This window comes from Rhineura floridana, chromosome 6 (assembly GCF_030035675.1).
Source record: "Rhineura floridana isolate rRhiFlo1 chromosome 6, rRhiFlo1.hap2, whole genome shotgun sequence".
Lineage (NCBI taxonomy): Eukaryota > Metazoa > Chordata > Lepidosauria > Squamata > Rhineuridae > Rhineura > Rhineura floridana.
Genome location: NC_084485.1, coordinates 97,859,793 through 97,877,261, shown reverse-complemented (window position 1 = coordinate 97,877,261; position 17,469 = coordinate 97,859,793). Strand labels below are relative to the sequence as shown.

The 17,469-nt window shown below is 41.1% G+C and overlaps 1 long non-coding RNA gene across 3 annotated transcripts; it reads right to left on the bottom strand.

Moving 5' to 3' along the window:
* Window positions 1-4,527: 4,527 nt before the first annotated feature.
* Window positions 4,528-13,149, bottom strand: LOC133386736 (uncharacterized). 3 transcript variants are annotated; one of them, XR_009763259.1, is made up of 5 exons: window positions 13,097-13,149; window positions 11,159-11,195; window positions 9,186-9,339; window positions 7,492-7,568; window positions 4,528-6,891 (listed from the first exon to the last, which is right to left on the bottom strand). It is a non-coding gene; the product is annotated as an uncharacterized LOC133386736 (long non-coding RNA). The 3 variants fall into 3 exon arrangements; XR_009763258.1 differs by having other exon boundaries at window positions 7,482-7,568; window positions 9,195-9,339; XR_009763257.1 differs by having other exon boundaries at window positions 9,195-9,339.
* Between the last annotated feature and the right edge of the window lie 4,320 nt (window positions 13,150-17,469).

The window sequence follows — 17,469 nt, the reverse complement described above, 5'->3', positions numbered from 1 at the left end:
AATTCCATAAACAACCACCTCTTGGAAAAGCTTCTGTTTGTGGCTCTTCAGCAGATAACTTGGCAGTAACTAAAATTGTTGAATTGACAATCTAAGACAGAAATGAAGTGCCCAATCTCTTGGCTAGGCCACCTGTTCAAGAATCTTTGCCCTGGAGAAAATGATAGCATATGCATGTGCAAGATATCCCAAGAATTCACTTTATTTGCAAGCAATGTTTGTTTAGCAGGGATTAAGAAACGTTTCTTGCTTAAATGGAGAAGAAAGAAAAACAGCCCAATAGGCTCACTCTTGAAAACTCTAGCTTATAACTTGAATGTTTAGACATCAATGTTTGTTTTTCTATTGGGAGGCAACACTTGGTTTTGGCATCAAACTTTCAACAGGTACCATCAAGGTATACTAAAAATAGAAGACAAACAATGGGTGTTTAAACATTTTAGGGGGGAAGGAGAAAACAAGATAAGAGCCACAAGCAAATAAGCCTTTCCCCTATAAATCAATGCTGGGGAAAAAATAAGGAACATTTTCAGTCCAAAAAAAAAAAAAAAGTGAACATTTTGCACCTCCATTAATTATAAAGTAAATGTTAATAACTCTACAACACAAGTCATCATGCCTTTTAAAAAGAACAAATAGTATTCTGCACCATGTCTCAAAACAGCCACTACTTCCAAATCTGTGGGAGGAAAGAAAAAAAACCTTTGAAAACAGAAGGAATGTGGAATAGTCCTACACACTGCTCTGCTGTTCATTTCATTAACTATGGAGGATAATCTGAAAAGCACACAAAATAGTTATGACACTGCCCTATCCCCCAGTTGAAACTAAGGGACAAAAGAGATGTGATGTTCGCATAATAAGAAATTGTTGTTGTTGTTGTTGTTTTTTAAAGTAAGTTGTAGCAGGGTGGGGTGGGGATGAGGAATCTGGATTGGGAACACTGCAAGGGTATTTTAACCCTTTACCCTTATCTGCAGTTCTAACCAGCCTGGGAAACAAAGCAGTGCTATAGGGTTGCCCTCTCCTTATGGAAGGGCAATATTTCTACATTTGGAAAAAGAGAAAGATAATCACCCCATGATGGTTATTCCCAAGACTGTGTAAAATAAATTAATCTGTCACAGAATTTTTGGAAGACTATACTTTCTTACGCTGTGAGCATACTAGTTACCTACAGCAAAGCGTTTCCATTGGCTACACCTGGAGGGGCAATGGATTGATCTGCCAATCAGTTGCAGAATCTGTTTGAAGCTGATTTAAAAAACAAAATACCACCAGGTTTTACCGTAAAAAGGGGTGGGGTTTGACTAGTGTCGCATGCCCTGGTTTTCAAAAAAGAGAGATGGGGATGCACTGGCACTGGCAGAACAGTAAGTGTGTCTCTACCCTTAGTTTGCAGGCCATGCCTGACTTCCGTACTGCTTGCACATATTGGAAGTAGGATTATACACCATTGATTTCCCACCACCAAACACACCAGACCATCATGTTTCATTTAGTCATCTGGGAATATCCTAAAAAAATATGGATAGGCTTTGCTTGCTCCACTGCAACTAGCCATTGTCTTGGTGTCTGTTGAACAGAGGCATTCTGGGAAGGAAAACAGCAAATCTCACTCCTGGGGCCCTGGGCTACTTTGGGAGCAAGGACAGGATAGAAATCAAATAAATAAATAAATCCACATAAATGAATGCAGGAGATGCAGGGCTGCTCATCTTCAAAAGAGATGTCGATAGTCCTGCTTATTCCTTTGTTTTACTTCTCCAGTGAAATATGAGTGTTTGCTTCTCTCCTTTTGGGCATCCTGATAAGCATCAGGAAAAAAAATACAAAGATTAAATGTCAGCTTTTTTCAATGTGCACTTTGAAAAAATATCATTTCATCCTCCTAAAAATGGGTGTGTCGTTCTAATAGCAAGAGATACACAAGGAGTTTTTATTGGCGAACAGCCAAAGAAGAAAGCCAAGACAGCTAAAAGCTAGCAATGTAAAATGCTACACATCAATAAGAATACCAAGGACCTTTCCCCATGATAGTTTTGAGTGAAATAAATGCACATTTGTTATCCATTTGTTCAGGATCTTCCCTCAGAGTTGCCCATCTATTACGGGGAAACTTCTTCCCAGCATTTATGCCAGTACTTTTCAACTGGGAAAATGTTTTTGTCCTGATAAATGTGTCCATATCCTTTGACCATAAAAGTCACATTGAAACAACTGATGAAATATATAATAAAAACTAACAACAAAACCAGGAACAGGTTATGGCAGGTAAAAAAACTTGAAAAAGAGATCACTTTAATAATAATAAGAAAAAGAGAACAACCCAGCAGGCTAAAAGCATGCCAAAACAAAAATGTCTTGGCGAAGCAACAGAAGGCAAGAAAAGAGTAGATCACACCAAACTTTCTAGATAGGGAGTTCTGCGCTAACTAGTTGTGGCCATCAAGAAGGCCCTCTCCCATGTCCCAACAAGTTGCATCTCCTTTAAACCATTCTTAGGTGAAGCTAGTTAGGGCTTTAAAGAAAGGGATGCCCCTTTCTGTTGGAGAACTGAGCTGTGTGTTCTACACATAGCAACACAGAAAGAGACCTTATACCAAGTCAGGCAATTGGTCCATCTAGCTCAGTATTGTCTACACTGACTAACAGAAGTTCTTCAGGGTTTTTGGTCTCTCACAGCTAGGGATAGTGTAGAATATTTGCAGAATCAGATTTGGTATCAAATTCTGGGATAATCTGCAAATTCATCTCATCGTTGAACAGGCTCCCACTCTTTGCATGTATTTTCAGCTGGTAGCGACACTGTATTTTTTTTTAATTCACTGTGAGAATTACGTAATTAGTTTTGTAATCTGCTGCTGTTGTATAGATCATATACATATAACAAGGAAGCACCATAAGGAATAACAGAGAAAATTATGTAATTTATTTTGAAAAAAAAGGAGAGAACTGGGAATTGTGATAACTAGCAGAACACAATTTATAGCGAGTAAGAACTGGCAGCCCATTTGATGAACTGAAAAGCAGAATTGAATCAGTTAGTAAACCCCATCCCTACTCACAGCCCTATCTGGAGAGGCTAAGGAATGAACCTAAGACTTCTGCATGCAAAGCAGATGCTCTACCGCTGAGCTACAGCCCTTTCCCCTAGCCTAGCTTCTGCACACAGATATAATGAAAGAAGCTGTTCCATTGCCAGTGTCAAAGAAAGAGTCCATGTCCAGTCCAGCTAGTCCCATTTATGTGGAATGAGTGCACTATCTTGTGCTTCACTTCTGGCAGCAAAATGTCTTAGACCACCCCCGTTTAAAGGTCATAACCAGCACTTTGTACGCAGAAACAAACCCAGAAAACAGTGCAGCTGCTGGAAAATAGGTGTAACATGCCGATAAAGCCCACCAGCACCCTTGTTGCCATGCTCTGGACCAACTGAAATTTGGAAACTTCAGAGGCAGCTTCGCATACAACTGGTTGCAGCAATCCAATCTAGTTGTAGCTAAGGAGAGTGTCACCACTGCCATGTAAGGCCTTCCTAGGAACAGCACAGCATTAGTGACAAGAAACACTACTCATGCACACATGCATAGATGCCTATGCCATTGTGGGCATAGATTTTTTTAAAAGGTTAAAAGAAAAATGTATGGTTTTGGTGGCTGTGCACTCCTCTGTTGAGCCCAAGAGTAGATCATGGATCCAGTGGTGTTTTATGTGGTTTTATTTTAAGGAGGACTGTTTCCTTTATATTTGCCATATATTTGGTCACAATCCAAAATACAGTTAAGGTTGCTGAAATTAATCAGTTTCAACATACTTAAAACTGGAATGTTGCTTCTGCTTATCTGGGAATGAACTCAATGGGGCTGATTGAATAGACATGTACAGGAGTTCTGTTACAGTGCAATCCTAACCATTCCTACTCAGAAGTAAATACATCCTCTTGAATTCCATGGGGCTTACTCCCAGGTAAGTGTGGATAGGAGTGCAGCCTTACTCTGTGGTGGATTGTGGCCTTTGTTTTTATTTATTCCAATGTTGTTCCACTTTGTTTTGTATTTCTTTTCAGGTTGGCAGTACATTGTCCTGCCATGCAAAGTTAGCACTAGAACACTTATGCCCATATGCTGATTTTTTTTTAAGCTACCCCTCAAAATTGGTTGCCAACTAGGATGGTGGCACTCACCTGACTACCACTGACAGCTGAGTCACTGCTGATTTCCAGGAAGAAGAGGGGGAGGGTTGAGGCAGACGGGAGGTTGATGCAGGGCAAACTGCTCAAAGTACACAGCAAAGTTACTATCCATTATTTTGCAATAATGCAAAAACTGGCTATAGTAAGCTTTACTGAAAATGATGGGAGAAGTCCCATTTGGTGGGTTGTGTCTGTCATTGTGTATCAAATGCAGTTGAAGTCCATTTGTTTTCCATTGTGAAGAAAAAGCCTAACTGTTAGGGATCTGGGAAACTTGCTAGATCACTTAACAGTATTTATTTATGTATTTATTTATTTATTCCTTGAGAGATTTCTCTGCCACCATGGCTTACAACAATTTAAAATCACAATGTCATAAAATACCATAAAACTATAGCAAGGACAGAGACCACATATAAAACATAAAACGTAGCAGGCAAAAGCCTGCTTGGAGGAGAAAAAAACCTTTACTAACTCGCAAAAGACATCCAGAGAAGGTGCAATCCACATTTTGTGGCACAAGGTGTCCCACAATATTAGCAATATTGGCCAAAAGGGCCTGTTGTTGCTATCAGCTGTGCATCTGCCCTAGGTAGGGCACAGACATTGGCCTCTCCTTCTAAACTTAAGAAGCAGGCAGGACGGTATGGCAGGAAGCAATCCATCAGATATCCCAGGCCCAAGCAATTTAGGGCTTTAAAGATAATCACCAACAGTTTGAATTGTGCCCAGACCAAAATTGGCAGCCAGTGCAGATTTTGCAGCATAGACGCAACATGGTCTCATGGATGTGAGCCCACCATCATCCTTACTGATGCACCCTGGACCAATTGCAGCATCTGTAGTATGGGCCTCAAGTTTGACCAACATGAACAGCATCAGCTCTTTGTGCAGCAGAATGTTTCAGCTCAGCTGATCTGGGGGAAAAAAAGCTGTTCAGCAGTTCTTGCACTGATTTGTTTCTGTTTTGTTTGCATGGTCAGTTTGTTACACTACTGAGCCGTAAAATGAGTAATAGCTCCTTTAGCCTCCCCCTTTTTTTGGAACTATGTTCCATCAAGGAGGACCAATATTCATTGAGTTCCAAAAGAGCTTGTAGAGGGTTAAATAGCTATTCATAGACAGATGCACTTTCTGGTCCAGGAACAATTCGGCTTACTGTTCCTGGAACTCATACTGATGGCATCTCATAAGGAAGCCTCCAGAGTTAATGTAATTGCTAGTGTTGAATAGCAAAGATGGAACAGCCACTGTACAGTGAACTTGGCTAGACATGAAGAAATTCCCCATGTCCGGAATCCATATTGGGATCAAATGAAACATCGCTTTAGCTAAGTGAGTGGGCAGGTTCCCATTCTTAATTTAATCCCCACCCCATTCTCTACTGACTTATTCCAGGGTTGCCTTCAGGATTCTGAGGGCCTGGTAATAAGTGGGCATCAGCATCCCCGATGTCTTTCTTCAAGTTAAATATTGATGCAGAAAAGTAACCACCAGGTGGGCTTTTTCCATGTAGGTTTTGTATGGTCAAGCTGTCTGATTATACCAACGGGTGACAGAATGTTCTTTACCAAGGTCTGGAAAATATTAGATTTTTATAAGAAATATTTACAAGATTGCTTCACCCATGTGGGAAGGAACTGTATTAATTGAACGTCCATGGAACTTTTTTTGTCCCAGCATCCTTTTCAGTTTTTCTGATTTGAAATTTCTTTTGGACTGTTTTAATTCATTTTGGCTCTGTGTTGTGCTATTAGCTTATTAATGTTTTATCTGCTGCTTTGATTTTTTTTTTTATTAATTGGACAATTGGTGTTTTTCAATCTAATGATGTTGGCCACTTTGCATTTTATTTAACATATTTATATTCTGCCTTTCAGAAATAAAAACTTTCTGACAAGGCAGCTCACAACAATCTACACAACATTAAGCCAATTTACAACAATATATAAAATTATAAAACACACAACAATACAATTAATAAAAAGCAGGATCCAGAGATAACATTAAAGAAACATGCAGCACAGTAAAACCATAAAATCACAAATATAAAACAGCACTACAATTACAGCTGCTCAATCAATTTTTAAATTATTAGAAAGCAGCAGTGAACAGGTAAGCTTAAAGGGTGATGGAGGCTTTCAAACCACAACCGGAACAGAGTTCCACAAATGTGGGATCACTGCCAAAAAAACTGTCTCAGTTCTCTCCACCAACCTAATTACTCTTGCAAGTAGGTACAAAGGTAGGTCTTAGAAGCAGGTCTCAAAGCATGGGCAGGCTAATATGATTGAAGGTGGTCCTTCAGGTATCCAGGTTCTGAACCATTTAGGGCTTTAAAGGTCAATATCTTCAACTTAAACTGGACCCAGACATGCACTGGCAACCAAGGCAATTGGATAACATAGGTTTGTCACATGTTCTAACCACTTGGCCCCCAGCAAGCATCCTGGTGGGTACATTGTGCACCACTTGAAGTTTCCAATCTGTCTTTAAAGATAGCTCCATGTGGAGAGCAATACAGTAGTCCAGCCTGGATGCCCCTAGTGCATGTGTAACTGACACAAGGCCTGTCTTCTTCAGATAGGCTCACCGTTTGTGTTCCTGCCTCTGCTGGCAAAAAGCACTCCTGGTCACTTCTGGTACCTGAGCTTTCCCAGTTATTGCTGAATCCAGAAGGACTCCAAAACACAGCTCTGCAAGGAGGGGGGAAGTGGAGCAGGGAGGAGAAAATTTTATATATATATATATATATATATATAAATCCAAAATAGTATTAAAAATGTGTGGTTTAGTCAGCAGGATTTTCTCAGTATTGTGAACTATGTGTTCAGTGTGTGTGATCTAAGTAGCATTTGCTGAATTTTTCCTTTTGGTACCCTGATTAATGTTGGTATTTTCTTATGTCGTAATGAAAGCGCACCTTAATTCAAAAGTAAAATGATAAAGGGCTAGTCACCTTCTGCCCCCCAAAAAGAAACCAATACTTCTGAATCTGCATGTTGGCCATTTCTGTGAAGCACATTGTTAACCTCTCCCTTAACCCCTAGGGGCAATGCAAAGACAGGAGAATGCAATGAGGGCCAGGGGGTGCAAGGAAGCACAGTATTTTCTCACTTAACCCATAGCCAGTACTCCGTTGACAATGCCAGTGGTGCAGCAAGCAAGTGTAAGTTCCAGACATCTGGCATGCAGTGAAGTGAGTATTTCCTATCTTCTAAGGGTGCTTACAAGGGAGTAGAAAAAGAGGAAGAGATGGATTGATTTCATAAAGGAAGCTACAGACCTGAACTTACAAGATCTGAACAGGGTGGTTCATGACAGATGCTCTTGGAGGTCAATGATTCATAGGGTCACCATAAGTCGTAATCAACTGGAAGACACATAACAACAAGGATGCTTAAAAGGCTCTTCAGTGGGAGAATTCTATCGATATACTTTTTTTCTGTCCGTATATAAGCATGTCATTTTTTCAGGTAAAAGAGTAAGGTTGGGTGTCATGTGAAGAGGAGCCCTATCAGGAACACCTGGAACCTTTGGAAGTAATTGCTGTTGGGCAAAATATCACAGAACTTTAGAAGAGTTGGAAAGAAAGAGGCTGGAACACAAGTTCCAGTTCAGGAAGTGAGTTTTAAATAAAGGGCAAAGCACAGGTACAAATAAAAACTCTCCACCATTACCTACCCCACAAATTGGAAAATTGTAATATATCATGAACCCTAACTGAGAACTCCAGATTCATAGCTTGCCTCTTTTGGTTTATTTTTAGGTTGTGATCCTGTACCCGTGTACTTGGCAATGAGCCCTATTGAATTCAGTGGGATGTATGTCTATCTAAGGAGATATGTGTAGGATTGCAGCATCAGTCATTTTCCCCAAACAGTAGCATTTGGTTAAATTTTTGTCATTGCCTGTTTAACCTTCAGAGTTTTTTTTAAACACACATCTTGTTGTTCTGCCTCACATTAGCAATCCTATCATGAGAGTTAAGAACATCACAATGAACTATTTTGAATTAAAAGATTTCCTCTTAATTTGGTAAAGCCTTCCCAAGGATACTATGACATTATATCTGTGCCAGGGGAAAAACTCAAATGAATAATTGGTGTGTGCCAAATTGTATTTTTGGCAGGGTTACTTGAAATGGTAATTTAAAAACAACAACAACACAACCCACCAACCTGTAGCCCTACCTACTGAGCTGGCTTTGAGCATCTAAGTTTCACAGTCTCAGACCACAAGGCAATTCTAAAGATTAGCAGAGTGTATCTGTTAGGTTCTATTATCATTAGCAGATGTGGTCATGTTAGATGCTGAGCTTAGAGTCAGCCAATACAAAAATCTCTTAAAATATTAATCTTTGAGGTATTGTAAGATCTCTTCAAAGGCACATTCTCAAAACTGCATGACAGTTCAGAAGATGGGAGCACATGAAGCCATGTAGAGCAGACACATCTCTTTTGCATCACCACTCGATGCTCCCATGGAAGTAAAAGGGGTTGACATGACCCTTGTCATATGTTATAAGCATGTGTGAGGGGGTTGCAGAACTGCACAGGCTAGCATACAACCCCTCTGTCATTTCTGCTGGACATGCTGCTTCATTGAACACATGCTTATATGCATAGAGCTTCATGCAAGAAGGGATCCTGATTGTCTCAAGATCACTGCTCTTGTGAGAATATGTATGCATGTAGATTGGTACAAGGGACCCATCTCATGGTCACCAAATGTGGGGCTGGCAATGGATGGCTCCCTCACATGTGCTTTTAATGCATGAGGTGTATTGCCTGAGCCTCCCTAAAGTCAACATACATTGTGTTGCACAACTGTTTCACTATGTGCATGCCAAATTCTGCTAGCGGTGTGTCCAAAAATTCTCTTGCATTTTTCTACCCTTCTTCATGTAGTAATGAGAAAAGAAACTAAATTCAAAACTCATCAAAGGAGAGAGAACATGAGTGAGTTGCAGGGTTCTTGATGCACGTACCTTACTTACCAGTGGTTTGCATAGTGCAGCCTTCCTGGGTGCCCTCATGTCAGTCAAAAGCCCAGTGGAAGATATCATAAGGTAACCCCTCCCATGCCTTTTTTCCAGATCAGATAGCAGCCAGGGAGGCTGCAGAGTGCTGGAGAAATGTTCACTGGGGAAAAAAATACATATACCAACAACACAACTTTATTACGGTCATAGACCCAAACAGTTTGTAAACAAATTTACCGTGAATATATAATTATGTTCATTTAAAATAATTACAGGGATATAAACAATACCGTAGAATGAAAATACAGATAGGCCAAGCTGCAAAGATTTACATATATATGGACACCTTCATTTCTTGGCTTGTTGTAAATAAAAATTAAAATAATTAATGAAATCAGCAATACATATTGTGAACTTGATCTTTCCGTAGTGATTGAGCTACAAAAAGAAATTTAGCAACTGATTCTGTTAAAATTTTGTCTGTATCAGAAAAAATACATATACCACACCACCTATAGCCACCTTGCAATGATATGCTAAGCTCAAAACCCTGTACCCAGAGAAACTCTAAAGCCATTCTCAAGTGCCCCAAGAATGAGGTAGAAAAATGGAAGCCTCTTTCACAGCGGAGAGAGAACTTTTGAGAAACAAGGATACATTTCTGCCCAGAATGAAATTCTGCAAAGATGTCCTCAATCCCCATTCTCCACATGCCAATGTACCTTTATAATCCTCAGCAAGGCCAAGAAGCATCCCTAGTGTTTTGCAGTGTCTCCAAAGAGTTTGACATTGTCCTGTTGCCACCTATCACCCTAGGAGTCTGCAGTAGTGAGGAAAGGTTTTCTTATGCCACAGTTTGCCTTTTGAATCAGAACTCAGATGAAGTCTGTTATTTTGACGGTTTCCTTGGCAGCAACACATTCTCCTTTTGGGGTGTGGTGTGACAGAATAGCCTGCACATCTGTCTACTCCACACAATGTTTGTATTTGAAACAGGAAGGCCACACAGTGACTATGTAGCATCTGGCTCTGGCAAGCTCCAGCAATCATACCTTACTGCCAAAAAAAGAGAGACAGGTCTACTGTCTATGTCTGGGGAAATTATTTGGTGTTTCCCTCTCCGATTGTGCATTGTGTTTCCTCCCACAGTGTTAAGAATTTTAACGGCAAAGGAGGATCTGCTGCAATTAAAAGCCAAGGGCACCGCAAGAGGGAGGAGTGGGTTTGAAAGGGTTAGGGTAGCCATGTCAGGTTCAAGGAAAGGGAGTGGAGAATGTTTCTTACGTCAGCCTCTAACTGGTGACAAATAGGTCATCTGATTTGCTCAGTACAAGCAGGAATAACTAGGAACGTCGGAACCTGCTTTATAGCAGCAGTCCATTTAGATGAGTATTGTCTGTTCGGACTGGCAGCTGCTCTCCAGGGCCTCAGATAGGATGCCTTACCCCACATTACCTGATCCTTTTCACTGGAAAAGGCAGGGATTAAATTCAGAGCCTTCTGCATGCAAAGCATTAATCATTGTCTAGGGATGGTACAGAATATCCGCTAAATCGGACTTAGTACCAGATTTTGACTGAATCCGACACTCCGATGTCTTTTTTTAGACCGGCACTGATTTCTTGCGGTGGGCCATGGCTGTCATCGGCACGGCTTTTTTTCTCAACCCCCCCAATTTTATGTAATTATCTTTGTAATTAGAATTGCTATTGCCAATTAACTTCCATAGATTTACATAAGCATTTATGTTAACAATTACGTAATTTTTTTCACCACCAAAAAACAAACAGCAGATCCAACAGGCAAGTGCCAAAGCAAGCAGGAACATAAAAAAAGGTGAATTGGGATTGAAGGACAGACTATCGGAATACAAACAGATCCATACCAGGCAGCGAACCCCATCCCTATCACTAACTTATAGCCCTTATCCAACTGCTGTATTTGGCATGCTACCGAAAACCTTGGAAATGTGGACTGACCTGTAGTGTGTCAACTTGTCCACTGTGAACAGATCTGCTAGAAAAGCAAAAAGGGGAAAACATGACTGTCAAAAAAGCAGATGCATTGGTCCTCAGTCACAGGGAATGTGAAGGCTACAATCTTAGCTCCGCTTACCTGGGAGTAAACCCCATTGAACTGAATAGGTCTCCTGAGTAGACATGGGTAAGATTATGCTGTCAGTCATGCTTCAGAGTAGATCCATTGAAATCAATACAATTTAATCTTGACTTGATTTCAGTGGGTTGACTCTAAGCTTGGATCTAATCCTATCTCATTTATTATGACATAAGCAGGATGGGGAACCTGTGACCCTCCAGCTATAGTTGGACTCCAACTCCAACCCCTATCAGCCCCATGCAGCCTGGCTGATTATCAGAGCATGTAATAGTCCAGAAATATCACTTCATCAGATGCAGACTAAGATGACTACTCCTCTACATATTAGAAGGAAATGTTACAAGGAACTCTTTAAAACTATTTTCATGCGTGCAGAACTAGCTCAAGGCATTTGCTGCCTGAAAGAGCAACCATGGGAGCAGGCCAGAGTATCCCCACAGTGCCACAGCATGCTGGGCTTGGATTGCCTCAGGTTGCCTTTAAATTTCTCAGGCAATGCCAGGGAGTATCTCTCAAATTGCACGCCACTTTCTTGGTGTTCCTCTTAACATTGTTAATTTCTGTCTGTAAGCAATTCTGGAACTTTTTTAGAACTGAACATGGCAAGGTTGTCGACTTTTTAAAATAAATAAATGAATACTGCTGCCCAAACTGAATGCCTGAGTTGCTCGGGCTATTTATTTATTTATTTGATTTATATCCTGCCCTTCCTCCCAGTAGGAGTCTAGGGCGTCAAACAAAAGCACTAAAAACACTTTAAAACATCATAAAAACAGACTTCAAAATATATTAAAACACAACAACCATTAAAAATATATTATAAGCAAACATCTTTAAAGCATTTTTTAAAAGCTTTAAAAACATTTTAAAAAAAGGTTTAAAAATATATTAAAAAGCAATTCCAATACAGATGCAAACTGGGATAAGGTCTCTACTTAAGAGACTTGTTGAAAGAGGAAGGTCTTCAGTAGGTGCCAAAAATATAACAGAGATGGTGCCTGTCTAATATTTAAGGGGAGGGAATTCCAAAGGGTTGGTGTCACTACACTAAAGGTTCGTTTCCCATGTTGTGTGGACGTCCTGATAAGATGGTATCTGCAGGAGGCCCTCACCTGCAGAGTGCAGTGATCGACTGGGTATATAACAGATAGTCTTTCAGGTATCCTGGTCACAAGCTGTATAGGGCTTTGTACACCAAAACTAGAACCTTAAACTTTGCCCAATAGCTAATAGGTAGCCAATGCAATTATTTCAGAAGCAGAGTGACATGTGGGCAATAACCTGCTCCAGTGAGCAGTCTCACTGTGGCATTTTACACCAGCTGCAGCTTCCAGACCAACCTCAAGGGTAGCCCCACATAGAGCACATTACAGTAATCCAATTTAGAGGTTACCAGTGCATGGACAACAGTGGTCAGGCTATCCCTGTCCAGAAACATCCACAGCTGCCTTACCATCTGATGCTGGTGAAAGACATTCCTAGCCACTGAGGTCACCGAGGCCTCAAGCGACAGAGTTGGATTCAGGAGCACCCCCACACTATGGACCTATGTATGGAACACAACCCCATCCAAAGCAGGCAACTGACCAATTATCTGAACTCAGGAACCACCAACCCACAGTGACTCCCTACCAGTTACAGACTCTCACTCTGAAGGCATCTAGTGACTTTCTCCTATCATTCAGTTCACTGAACAGGCTCTCACCCTGTGCAGGAACTACACATGCGCCATACACCCTCCCCACTACCAATCTCCTCCAGATTGATTTTAAAAAAATAGACAGGGGTAGCATCCTCACCCTCTCTCTTGGGACTCCCCAAGGGGCAACCCCCTTTGGTGGCAACCCTGTCCGTAGCAGACCCACTGTCAAAGGGCAGCCGGGCTTTTATGCCCCCTGACCCAGCCAGGAGCTGATGCAAGAGGCTGCAAGATTAACTGCAGCCTCTCTCTGGAGCCAGGGTCAGGCAGGGGGTCCCAGACCTTGCACCACTTACCAGGGACTTCAGCTGTCTCAAAAGACAGCAACCCAGAGGAGCAAGCAGCAAGCACCCAGATGCTCAGATACTCACTCCCAGGGCAGGTCTTCTCCAGTGCTGCAGCTGGGCCAGGCCTGCACATGCAAAGCTTAAACTGATTTGGGCTTAAAACCTGGACTTTAATAATGTAAAACCTACAACAAAAACATTGTGTTTCTGATCTACAGTCTGCATTAGCAGTGTGGTGCAGTGGTTACAGTGTTGGACTAGTACTTGGGAGATCGGGGTTTATATCCTGAGTCAGCCATGAAATTCCCTGTATGACCTTGGGCATATAGGTTAGACTGTCTCTCAGTCTAACCTACCTTGCAGAGAAGAAAATGAAGAGCAGGAGAACCATGCATACCACCTTGAGCTCCTTGGAAGGAAGCTGTGATATAAACCAACAAATTATATTTGCATATATGACACAAATGCAGATGCGAGAAGCACAAAAGGCTGTTTAGAGTTGCGTATGAAAACATCCTTAAATTGCAGCAATATCACAACAGTTGCTTGAGCTTAGTATTATGATGATGAGAAAAAGATTATCCTTTGTTCTCTTTAAGGAAAAAAATGCTAGACCACTTATTCCCCTTTAAATGGCAAGCTTGGATTTAAAAGCTTGGATTTATTTACAAAGCTAAATTCAATGTTGTTTTGCCTTGCTCAGAAGGAAGACAGGAAGAAGATGCTGTCAAATGCCTTCTCTCACTTTTGCCAAAACATTTTCTCTTAGGAACACAGTATGGTCCTTACTCAGTGAGCTTCTCATGTAGTTCTTCCCTTTGTAAAGCACAGAGCAGCCAGTCAGAGCACAAAAATAATACCATGTGGCTTTAAACACTCACATGTTATGAGTAATGAGAGCTGCCCAAATGAACAGTTCTATGAGAATTTTTTTCAGAGGATGCCATAATTAGTAATTTTTAAGGAATGTAAATTCATTCAGTTACTCATTCTCCATGAATGATTCACCTTCCTCTTGATCTTCCATCGAACTGCTGCATAAATTGCCATCTTCCATTTCTTGTTTCAGATACTGACCCATAGATACTGTAGAGTTCCACAGCTGCAAGTTATAATGTGCAAACCAGGATCTTGGGAACACAAGTGACTGCTACCATCCAAGTTAATCACCACTTATTGAGCAGCTAACGCACCTTTCTGATGAAAAATCCGCTTTATTTTTGAAGCCTCACCAGTTTGAACAGAATACACTCGTTTTAATTATTTATGAAGCTACCATATACTTTTTAATGGGGGCAGAGATGGAAAAAAACAGTGGATACTCTATGGATTTAAGACATTTAGCTCATTACTTTACTCAGATTAAAATATATTATTCATAGCTATAACTACCAAACATACAAAATCATATAGAACATGAAGTGTGGTATAGCAGGTAGAGTGAAGGTTTTGGAGATGGGGAAAAATGGCCTTGGATAAATTAGTATCTTCCACCCTGACCTACTTCACAGGGTTGTTCATTTGTTTATGTCCCGCCTTTCCTCCCAGTAAGAGCCCAGGGCGGTAAACAAAAGCACTAAAAACAGTTTAAAACATCATAAAAACAGACTTTAAAATATACTGAAACAAAAACATCATTAACAACATATTAAAACAAAACATCTTTAAAACATTTTAAAGGTTTAAAAAAATCTTTTTAAAAGAAATTAAAAATATCTTTAAAAAGAAGGGGTATTTGTGACGGAGTGGTAGTTGTCACAAATCAATGGGTCCAGGGTGAGCTTTTTCAGGAGCTGTCAGATCATCGCCTCTTTCAGGGCGGCTGGAACCACTCCCTCCCACAATGATGCATTGACCACACCCTGGATCCACTTGGTCAAACCCCCTCAGCATGCTTTAATAAGCCAAAAAGGGCAAGGGTCAAGAGGACACATTGCTGGCTGCATTGTTGCAAGCATCTTGTCCACGTCATCAGGCCATATCAACTGAAACTGATCCCAAGAAGGGGACTGCCCTTTACCAGGAAGATAAATGCTTTTGGTTTGCTGTTCCTGTTTTTTTAGAGATGTTAGGACTTCGTTAGTTTGATTTTTTTTTTTTGTAAATTGTATTGTTTTTATTTGTATTTTGTATTTGTATTTTTTTGTGTGTGTAAGCCGCCTTGGGGGCCTATTTGGCCGAAAGGCGGCTTAGAAATAAAACATTACATTACATTACAGCAGACATTGTACTTGCAGACGAGTGTTCTTGCACTCAGGTCCTGCTTGCGGGCTTCCCCCAGGCACCTGGTTGGCCACTGTGAGAACAGGATGCTGGACTAGATGGGCCACTGGCCTGATCCATCAGGCTCTTCTTATGTACTGGACACCTCACTGGGGACTATAGTTTATGTGGATGGGGCATCAATATTGCCACGGAGGCAAGCAACTTGTGAAGTTTCTGCTCTGAACTCTTTGAAGGAAAAGTGGACATGGGATGCAAATGTTACCATTAAATATCACTTAGAGAGATAGATAGATAGATAGATAGATAGATAGATAGATAGATAGATAGATAGATAGATAGACAGACAGACAGACAGACAGACAGACAGACAGACAGACACAGATAGATTGTCTGTCTCTGGGGAGAGTGAATCAGGATGACCACCCAGGCCTGCTCATGATCATTCATGTTCAAAACATGAATTCTTTTGGATTAAAGAATTTTGAATACCTGCAAAATTTGCTTTCAAGACTTACTTTGCCATCTTCTATGTTATCTTTTTGAAAATGATGCAATATTTGAACGACACATCACCGTGACCCACACTCAACAAATGAAGTTGGCCCAGCAATATCTACATGCGATTGTGCATGCTCCGTTATGTAGTTTTCTATGGTTCTTCCAAAGGTTTAAAAGAATAAATCAGAAGGGGTTTTTATCTCATAACACAAAAGTATGCACTGTTGCCCTAAACATAATGGACAATTTGGGGGAATTGTTTGGATCAAAGTCCATGCATGGAAAGTAACAATTAGCCTTTCCCCAGTACTATGTATCTCTTGCAGCCACTACAGAACAGCTCAGACAGAAACCAGAGTGCCAGAGTAATCCAAAGAGTAGACTTCTCTGTGCACCCTCAGATACAGGCATCTGACAACTCCTCTGGCCCCTCGGATGCCCTCCGAGAAGATTGTGTCTAGGGAGGGTGAATCAGGCTGACCACTCAGGCCTGAACTTTTTTGGAGGAGGAGGCTGTGCCTGGCACTGGCAGCTAGAGCTGGCAACCCCGGTTAGGCCAGGCCTGCCACAACCTGCCCACTCAGCAAGGCTCTCTATGGCCTCCTTTCCTAGAGCAAGCAGCAAGGGAGAAGGTAGAGCTGAAGGGTCTCACCAGTGCTCCTGCCACTAAACCAGTGGCCAAGACAAGAGGCCACAAAATGCAAGTTTTGGGAAAGAGGGTGCCACCACTAATGTAGCAGCAAAAGAAACAAACAAACAAAAGGTTCAGTGGAAAGGGAGGAGGACCAGGCACCCCTGCACAGCAGAGGTATGGGGAAGATGAAGAGAATGGGGGGGCACACTGTGGTTTGCCGAGTCCTGCCTGCACCCCCATCCCCAGGAATAGCCCTGTCTCCCAGGGAATATCGAATTGCAGTGTGTGTGACTTAAATCAATGGTTGCCAAACTTGTTTCCCCACTGACCGCTAGAAAACTGGTGAAAGGCTTGGTGGATCACTTAATGATTTTTCTGCCTGTGGTAGCAACTGTACTGCACTGTGCTAGATGCTATATGATTTTTATTGTATATTTATTGCTCCTTTTATTTCTTAGATTATATTTTACTGTATTACAATTTGAATTCCATAGAATTCAAATTGTAAGTGTTCTTCATAGACATGCCACGGACCACCAGAATGAAGCTTGTGGATCACTGGTAGTCCATGGACCACAGTTTGGGAAACCCTGGCTTAAATCAAGTTCTCTGGCCACTGACACTTATTTAAACAGGGAGCAATCCTTCCAGGCCTTCACTGTATGATGATGATGATGATAAAGCTTTTCTAATATTTTTGAATTTTTTTTAAAAGGTCAACCTTTTCTAATATTTTTACTTTCACCCTGGGGAAAAATATCACTGCTCTATTTTTGTGTGTGAAATGTTCAAGATTTACATAGCATATAAACAAAAGAAACTTTATAT